The 9,533-nt window shown below is 37.3% G+C and overlaps 1 long non-coding RNA gene across 1 annotated transcript; it reads left to right on the top strand.

The window, feature by feature from the left end:
• Positions 1 to 274: 274 nt before the first annotated feature.
• LOC111928383 (uncharacterized) lies at positions 275 to 8,738 on the top strand. The gene is made up of 3 exons (XR_002864078.2): positions 275 to 415; positions 724 to 795; positions 8,562 to 8,738. It is a non-coding gene; the product is annotated as an uncharacterized LOC111928383 (long non-coding RNA).
• The last annotated feature ends 795 nt before the right edge of the window (positions 8,739 to 9,533 follow it).

Raw genomic sequence — 9,533 nt, 5'->3', positions numbered from 1 at the left:
AAAATTTCATTGTAGAGGCTAAATTTTTTTCCTACTTAATTCTTTGACCACAATTCACTTATTTTTCCTGAATCTTAATCACGGGATGTAAATTTCTGCTCTTAATGGCTTTTCCAACTTCTATCATGACCTATTACTAATTTATCCATCGACCAGATGAGAGATGAGTAAGACCAACTGAGCTGAAAAAAATATGTATGACTCATGTCAGGGGAATGAATTTCAAATTTGTGAAAGTGCAAACTCTGTCAGATACCCAAGTAGTCACAAACAGCTTGCCGTAAAAAGCAAAGGAGACTCTAATGTGGAGTGCAGAACTCCAATATGGATTAATATTTTAATTAGTGTTATTGTAGAGAGAAATTAATCTTACAGAGACCAAAATCTGTCCATTCCAAAAGACACCAAAATTGCTGTAAGAGAAAATTGATAAAATGATAAAAAATTGAATATGAGTTAATTTGATATTTCTTGAATTAAATGCTTGGGATCAGTCTTACATCAGCCATAGAAAATTGCAAGTGTATTTCTTCAATTAATTTGTTTTTGCTGGTTTTTGAAAGGACTTAAGCCCTTCCCATAGCTTAAATCTTTCTGGTTCTGTAGAAACAGTTAGAATTAGTACTGGGTGCAGAGACTCAAAAAGAGATGAATTGGGGTTGTCCTGCTCAGCTTCTATACCTATTTTCTGTGGATTTTTACAGTACCTTTTTTTCTTGCAAGGAGCAGTCGGATTGCACGACCATTTTATACAAACTGGAGCAGAGAGAAATCTGGATGAACATCATGGGGCAGGTAGGGAAAATACAAAATGAGAATAACCACTAATGAAAAGGCTGTTTTGGGGGAGGAAAGTGGTTTTCTGGGAATTTCAGTGTGGGGTGCTTTATTTATATTTTCTTTCTGGCTTGGTTTGGTTTTCTTGTTAGTTTTGTTTGTTTGTTTATTTTTAATTATCGAATAGTTTTCTTCAGGTATCAGACACCTATCTATCAGATAAGGTGCAGAAAAGACAAGAACATATGAGGCAAAATATTAGTGAAAAAAAGTGTGGCACAAACAGATAAAAGAGAAATGTATTAACAGGTGGAAGTAGGACAGAGACAGTTTTATTTCCTGGCAGTTAGATGTGAAAGTCCTAGATAAAGATCTGACAAAAATTAAAATGGTTTCAATGCCCACACTAGAAGGAATCACATTAGGAAAGGGCTAGTCTTTTCTTGTCAAAGTGCAGAAGTCTCTACACAACACTATTTATCCTCTTATTATAACAGGAAACATCCTTAATGGATTTCTGTCTCCTCAGAGCATGAACTTGAGCAGTAATTTATTTACACTTGAATGGTTACCTAAAAATAAGAAACAAAAATGCAAATGTTTGCATTTGCAAATGTTAATGTGACAAGTTAGAGAAATCACTGTCTCATCCTGATGTGTGCAGTCAGATGGAGAAGACAAAATAGACTGGGTTTTCACCAACAGAGTGAGACATTGGGGGAGCAAGTAGCAAAAGTGTAAAGAGACCATGAAAAATTTAGAAGTTGAGAAGGTGATTTTGAATTCCTTCCTTGATAAAACAGAAATGAAGTGAGGGAAAAGGTGGTGAGATAATTGCAGGTTCCAGCAACTTGATAAAAAGATTACTTGGTCTAAGAATTGCTATAAAGTTACTCATACTGGCTCTATTTACTTTGTAATATTTATAGCTATTATCTTACCATTAGACTGACACTACTGGATATTTACACTGCAGTCAAATGCCAAATGTGCCATGAAACGTGGTAAAGAGAAGAAATGCGGCAATGGTGATTTTCAACTTTATTAATTACCAAAAAAATAATTACAATATAACATAGGGCTTTTCTGACTCAGGAATGGTTTTTAAAATGGTGTATGCACAAATCACAGACTGAAATAAAGTTATTTCTTCCAAGGAAATTTTAGACTTTAGACTTTTACTCTGATGTTATTCTTGGACACCTTCCATCAAGCCTGGACAAGCTCCCACCTCTATGAGGAGCCTGGGATAATTCCACTGCAGTAATGCACTGAAGAGACAGGATTATTGTTTCCTCAGACCCCCCTCCATTGCTGGGAAGACAGAGGAAGAGGCATATTTAAAGGAAAACTGGGAAGTCTGATGAGCTAAAATGTAGTCTAGAGGTATTCATTTTTCCCATTGACTATTAAAAGAGCCTAGGGTGGTCATAATCCTAACATAAGCACCTCTGCTAATTGCATGAAATTAGATAAACAGCACTCAAGCCTGAATTAAAAAGCCAAATAGATTAAAAATAAATTCACCAGAACCCTGCCTGAAAAGATCAGACTCTGACTGAAAGATCTCCTGTGTATGCCATATTTTTTAAAATTATTTATATGCCCACTCAGCCTCAGTATAAGTATCATTATCTCTTTCATTGCCTTCCTATCTTTTGCATTTTATCTTACAAACTCTAAAATCATTAGTAAAAAATTGTATCTGATGCTTGAGAATGAGGTAAATATAATCAGTGTATTTTATAGTAATGCTACACTTACTAGAAATGTGTCTTCAACAAATTTGAATTTGGACCATTACTTCTGATTATATGATAAGCATATAAAAAAAAAAGAGGATAGATATTAAGATCATAAGACAGCTTCAGCACTTGAAGTACATCAGAGTTACGGAAAATTAAATTCTAACCTGCAGACTAGTTTCTAGTGAGCCAAAGTCTTCGCTCAAAAAAATTCAAATGACCATGAAAGAAGTCAAAAGAAAATCTATTTGTGAAATGGATCCTTAGGTCCTCATTTCAATAAATATTTAATAAAAAGCTAAGAAGTAGACAAGAAAAAAAGGACAAATGTTTATCATTTCCAAAATTTATAGAAAAATATATCCATGGAGGATATACACCTCAGCTTCACAGAGCAATGAATGAATTCACAACTATATTTGCATATACCTCACAACCAAGATTTCCATTCCTTTGCTCCTGAACATTATTTTAGGAAAAGCAGAGGGGAGTCCCTTATTTCATTCCTCTCATTGAAAAGGCTTCAAATATGAGAATACAATTTGAAAGAAAGTGAATCTTAATCAGTAGAAAAGTGGCAGAATGAAAGACCTGACAGAACACCTCACATCCCTTGAAAAATAATGTGATGACAAACTGATGGTCTAAATTTATGTATCTTTGTTCTCATCCTAAATGGGTAACAAAGAAGTATTGAGGTTGGTAAAAAATGACAACATTTACAAAATTGATTTAATGTTTCCTATTTTTTTTTGTCCAATAATAAAATTATTATGGCCACTCAATTACTTTTTTTTTCCTGTTTCATATAATGAATACAGGTTTTTACATTATCAAATCTCCCTCATAATGGAAAACCTCATTGAAGACTATCTAATTTTTATCCAGCCTTCATTCTTTTTGCTTGATTCAGGAAATCACAGGCTATTTGCTGCACCTGTGCAGAGAATATCTATTCTAATCACATTGATGTTCTGCAAGCAATTCTAGTTTTTACTGGTAAAAAAAAAAAAAATTTTGAAGTACTGTCTTACTTAGTACAGCTTTATTTTTATTTATTTTTAGTACGATATACTCAGAGTCAGCCTGTCTTTGTGCAGTGCAGAGACTTTAGTCTTCACTCTCTTCTCTCCCTGTGGGCTGAGATGCTGTAAATTGTTTCTGGACAAGTTTCAGGGCTGCCTGTAGCATGCTTTTAATGTACATTCTCAGAAGACTACAGGGAAACAAAGTTTAGCTTTTTGCAGCCTTGTCTGACATACACCTTGCTCCCAGAATGTATTTAATGTATGTCTTTCCACTTCTTTACTCACCTTACATAAGGGGGTCTATTCTTAGCTGATTAGGAAGTGAGCAAGCGATTACTGCCAGCTCTGCTCCCAAGGCGGTAAAAGAATTCTTCGCTGTTTCTCCCTCCCACATCAGGATACAGAGTTACATCAGGAGAACTTTGGTTTGGATTTCTTGGAGAATTCAGGTATCTGCATATTGGAGATACCTTGTCAGGCTGACACTGAGGCTATACTCAGTAAAGTTCGAAGAGGCTTCTTCCATGGTTGGTACTACAGCTTCACCTAGAAAAATAAAGTAGCATAGCTCCACCTCTGAAACCAGAAATGATATAATCAAGCTAATTCAGAATTTCCAGTTTTAAACCTCAAGCCTTGTAGCAGCACCCTTCTGGGTCTGGTGGTATGGAAATCTCATTCCAGATATAAAAGGGAACTGAAAATTCAGAGACAGTAAAACTTATCTCCTTATGTTATCTCCTAACAAAGTCAGGTATGCTTCATGGAAAATTGCAAAAGCAATTGGGAAACTTGCTTCTACTCTTCTTGCTGCAAACAAATGTATGTTTTGAATTATTCATGCCATTTTGAACAATGGTTTCATAACCACCAACAATTAGATGCAGAATTCACCTGGGCAAGACAAGAGCTTTAACTTCAGATTAATTTTGCCAGGCAGAATTCTCTGTACAGGATAGGGAAGACCCAGTCATTGCTTTACATTTTTTCATAATTGAATATTAAATCCAAAAAGTGATTACTGGTTTCTAGTAAGGTAAACATCCTGTTCGAAATCCCACCTCTGGTGGTACCACTGTGAGGATGCTCTGCCCCTATGAACATTCTTTAGAGCTCAGCCTACACTTTGTGGCTTTCCCAAACACAATTTAACTTCCTGCTTTTTTCTGAAGAAGAAAGGATTATAGAACATTTATAGGACTTGCTCGCAGTAATAAGAGAAGTGCCAGTAGAGCACCATGCCACAGGACAGCAGTTTGAAGGATTCATCCTTAAATATACCTGAGGAAGAAATTAATATGCAAGATTCAGGGAATCTAGATACAGGACAAACCTCTGACTCATTTTCCAGGAGTTGAAATTATTAATCAGGTAAAAAAGATAAACTGTATATTTTTACAATTCAGATTGGTTACCCTTTCCAAAGAGACTTAGAAAAATCTGTTGTCTGTCTAAACACCAAAAAATGTGCGTGATTTCACTTTGACTCTTTTATCTGCTGTATTTTTAGCAGTGGATCTGGTACAAGATCTTTTGCATAGTTAGTTCCAACTCAGTTAAAATTGGCTTTGTTAGAAATAGGTAATTTTAAACCTCTCTGTGTATATATTTTTTCATCCTAATGACAACAGTGTGAGTTAAGGTGAAGGGAGGCTGGATTTGGAGTAATGTGTCCTTCTGGGGGCTCCTCAGTACAAAAGAAACATGGATCTCCTGGAGCAAGTCCAGAGGAAGGCTGCAAAAGTGGTTAAGGACCTGGAGTTCCTCTATTACAAGAAAAGGCTGAGTGAACCGGCCCTATTCAGCATTGTGGTGAGACAGCTGAGGTGGGACTTCATCAGTGTCTATAAATATTGGAAGGGAGAGTGTTCAGAGGATGGAGCCAGGCCCTTCTGAGTGATGCCAAGCAATAGGACCAGAAACAACAGGCAGAAATTGATGCCCAGGAAATTCCACCTGAACACGAGGAAAAGCATTATCATGTGGGTGACCACACACTGGAACAGATTGCTCAGAGAGGGTGTAGATTCTTCCTCACTGGAGATATTCGAGAACCATCTGGTCACAAGCCTGTGTCCTGTGCTCTGGGATGATCCTGCTTGAGCAAGGAGGTTGGACCAGATGACCCAAAGTGGTTCCTTCCAACCTGACTCATTCTGTGAAATAAATCACTGAAAACTGCAAAAATTGTTTTCCAAAAAGTAATCTTATTTCAGAAAATAATGAAATTTATGTATATTTCTGAATGTATTTGCACACCAAAAGAAAGGAAAAGCTTTCAATAGTATGGAATGGTTCCTTTTTATTCATGTAGAAGAGATTTTATAGTAACTAATTCATTGTGAAGCAACTTTGTAAGTGGACATTTGAATCACTCTTTCACACTTCTGGTGGCTGGAAGGAACACTTTGAGACATAATTCTGAGCTATATAGGCAAAATCCTGGCATCATTGGACTCAACAGAAACTTACCACTTACTTATATTAACTAGAAACTTGGCTCTGTGCTAGATAAAAACAAACTGAGATAGACTTTGATGCTTTCTTTGGATATGTCTTTGCCTTCTGGAAGAAGTCCTACAGATTCTTTCAGGTTCATGAAACTCATGAGAAATTGTAGCTGCTGCCTATATTAAGGGAAATTGGGAAAAAACAAATCAAGCTTGTTTGTGATAAGAGGTTCCTCATAAAATAAGTTGGTTTCCTGGCGCTTTGCTTTGAGTTTGATACCAAAGCAATACTGATTCAAGGACACCAGGAATGGGGTAAATTGTGCAGACCTCGAGTACAAATTTAAGGCAAAATTACAAGAGAATATTTTCTTCTGTGTATTAAATTGTGGAAGGATCCAATACTGTATGTTGGTAAAAAACAAGACAAGGAAATTAAGATAATATAGCTAAGGTGGAATCTTACAGAAGGAATTTAAACTATAGGTGACATCTCTTGAATGGAGGTATCTCTGTTGGAGCTTAATGCAATTGCAAAGGACATAAGCATTGCTCAGGTGAGCAAAGCAAAGCACAAAAGTATTAAACGTTCCCTCATCTGGCAGCCCAACAAGAAGGACAGACAACCCCTGAATTCCACAAGTTAGTGCTTTAGAGGCAGAGAACTCTGCTTTTACTGCATTCATTCATTTCACACACTTGAGCTTGACATGGTTCTTCTGTTATTTCAGTGGGTGACATCAAAATGCAAAAATGTAAATCAAATCGTTAAAGCTGCTCACCCTTGAGAATGACAAGACTAAGTACTGATGTGGGTGGGGAAGAGAATGAAAAGGTACACATCCTTGAAAAGTTTTATTTTCTCTCCCAAATTAAAAAGAAAGCAAATCTGAAGCATTTCTCACATATCCTGAGGCTGTGCCTTGTAAGGTACCACACAGTCCTGCTGTCTTTCCTTTGAAACCTTTGTGAGACAGGCAGTGAAAATAAAAATACCCATGGCTTGCCATTCTGTTGCTCTTAGTAGGATAACCAGCTTCCCTTTCTCCTTCCTTGTATCTAATTATGGATTGTCTTGACTTTTCCCAAGGTCTGGCCAGTATCAGTGAGGTATCTCTAAACTAAGCCAGATAAGGATGAAATTATGGAAAGGCATGTGTAAGCTCTCAAGGAAGAGCAGTTACTTTTTAATTTATGACAGCGTTTAAAGGCTGAATATATCCAAGGAGCCTCACTGAATCCTTCAGTGTTAATGAAGTATGGAAGCACAAGTCAACAATGAAGAGTGTCAGGATTTTGTCCATCTTAAAAATGTATTTATGCAATTTTTCCTGTCTCCTTGAGAGTGGACAAAATTTTACTTGCACAATTGGAGTGCCTTACAAGTTCAAAACCATCCAAACAAGTGTAGTTCAAGGTACAAACAAAAACTGGAATGGGCTGCCTAGGGAAATGGTGCAGTCACCATCCTTGGAGAGATTTAAAAGGTGTGTCATGTGGAACCTAGAGGTATGGTTTAGTCGTGGGCTTGGCAGTATTGGCTTAAGAGTTTGCCTTGATGATCTTAAAGTTCTTTTCTAACCTAAATGATTCTATGATTAAATAACAATTATAATTGCATTCTTTGTTTATATCCTTGGTTCAGCAGTACGAATTGGATTGATTACAAATGGAGAAATTACCTGATAAGTCTTCCTTAGTTTTCCCTAAAAGAGCTGAAAAACAAGGTCCATGAATCCATTTATCCCTACTTCCATGGGATGGTAGTCTGGGGTTTGACATTAATGTACAACTGACTCTAATGCAAAGTGTCCTTGAACACAAACGGTAGCTATGATGGTACTGTCAAATATAGATTCATTTTTGACAAAGCAACAAACTCCTCTTTGTGCCACTGGAGTCAAGCATGTGGCTGATCACACAGGTAATGGCTTCGAGCTCCTGCACATCCAACCACAGACTGTTTAACGTAGCATTAAGTGACAAAATCTATATTTAGGATGGAATCTATCTCCCTTAACTTTAGCGACCAAAAAGACTGTCTAACCCAAGTCAGCCACCAATGACCTAAGCAGGTTTCCTCAGTCAGTGGATATAGGTCTTACATAGCTATCTTTCTCACCTGAACCAATTCCTGATAGAAGTTCATTTTCTCCTGCTGTCTTCCAACAGATCTAGATGATTAGCATAGATCCTCACCATTCAGACAGTCAAAACAAGACTAATGAATCCCACTCTCAAGGGAAACAAAAAGAGGAAGTCACTGCAGAATGCAAATCCATTTGTGTGAGTTGTCAGTTGTAACCCTCCTTTCCCCCATGAGAAGGCCACATACACGTGGAAAATTCACGAGAGGCAGCTGAGGAGGTGTCACAAATCATCAAAGACCCTGAAACACTGCCCCCAGACTCATTCCTGAGGCCTTGCAGCAGTGTACTGCTCGTGATGCATGCGATACAACAGATGCAGAGTCTGCTGCAAAATGTCAAACCTGCCCCCTGCCCTACCTGGCCAAACTGGCCCAAGCATAGTATTAATCCATTGAACTCTGTGTTCCGCAGGACCCTCACCACCAAGAAGATCAGAAGAAAAGTATCAGCAGGATGCCAATTGGGATCTGTGGAGTGGTGATATTTTCCATTTTCCAATCTGTCTACCCCACTCCTCTTTTTCTCTTCCTTTCTATCTCTTTGTCTCTCTACCTCACATTTACTGTTAAATAAAATCTATACTATTGATTTCAGCCTATGGTCTTGTTTGCACTTTAATTCAGGCAGAGGCATCTCTCTAATAATTTTAATAGCTGAATCGTAGCAGTTTGTTGAGGGCAATGATTCCCATTCATGGTGAGAAGGCATTTTGGAGAAGCAGCATTGCTTTGACAAACATATAACTTTGCCTTAGCTTTTGCTCATATTCATATGTGTTGGCAGGTCTTTAAGACAGGAAAGGAAAAGTGGAGAATTTAAGAAGAGATTAAATACTATGTCAGGGTACCCAGGTAGATGGTGAGTTTTCCCCTTCCTGATGAGCTGTGTCGCCCAGAGCAGAAAGAAGATGGAGAAAGCATTGAAACATAGCATTGTGGATGTGTTTGTGTACATGTAATTAGAAGTCCATTGTTGGGTATGTCTGTATGTAAATCAACTTGGTTTTGCTGTTGTATTCCATGCTTGAAAAATTCTTATTTTTTTATAAGACTATAATAAGTGCTATAAATTCTAATAATTTATTATTTCTTTAATCTTTGTTCATGGTATCTGAAGAAGGAAATAACTGTTTCTAAAGTTCAAAGCTTCCTGACTACTTTTGAAGTCATGACAGCACTGTTTCTGGGGAGGACTGTGATCTAGGCAGCTGTCCCCCAGGAATAAAAGTAAATTAATGGGTAAAAAAATTGTAGAGATATAAAATGGTGCTTTCATCAATAGTGTTTTTCAGTTTTGCTTTATGATATGTCATCTGGTGTGGGAGGGAAAGCAAAGTTGTCTGCACTTTGAAGTGGTAGCATGTTCTGAAGCAGTCATTAATGC

Source organism: Cyanistes caeruleus, chromosome 5 (assembly GCF_971803275.1).
Source record: "Cyanistes caeruleus chromosome 5, bCyaCae1.hap1.1, whole genome shotgun sequence".
Lineage (NCBI taxonomy): Eukaryota > Metazoa > Chordata > Aves > Passeriformes > Paridae > Cyanistes > Cyanistes caeruleus.
The sequence above is the reverse complement of the archived record's forward strand: the minus strand, read 5'-3'. Positions and strand labels throughout refer to the sequence as shown.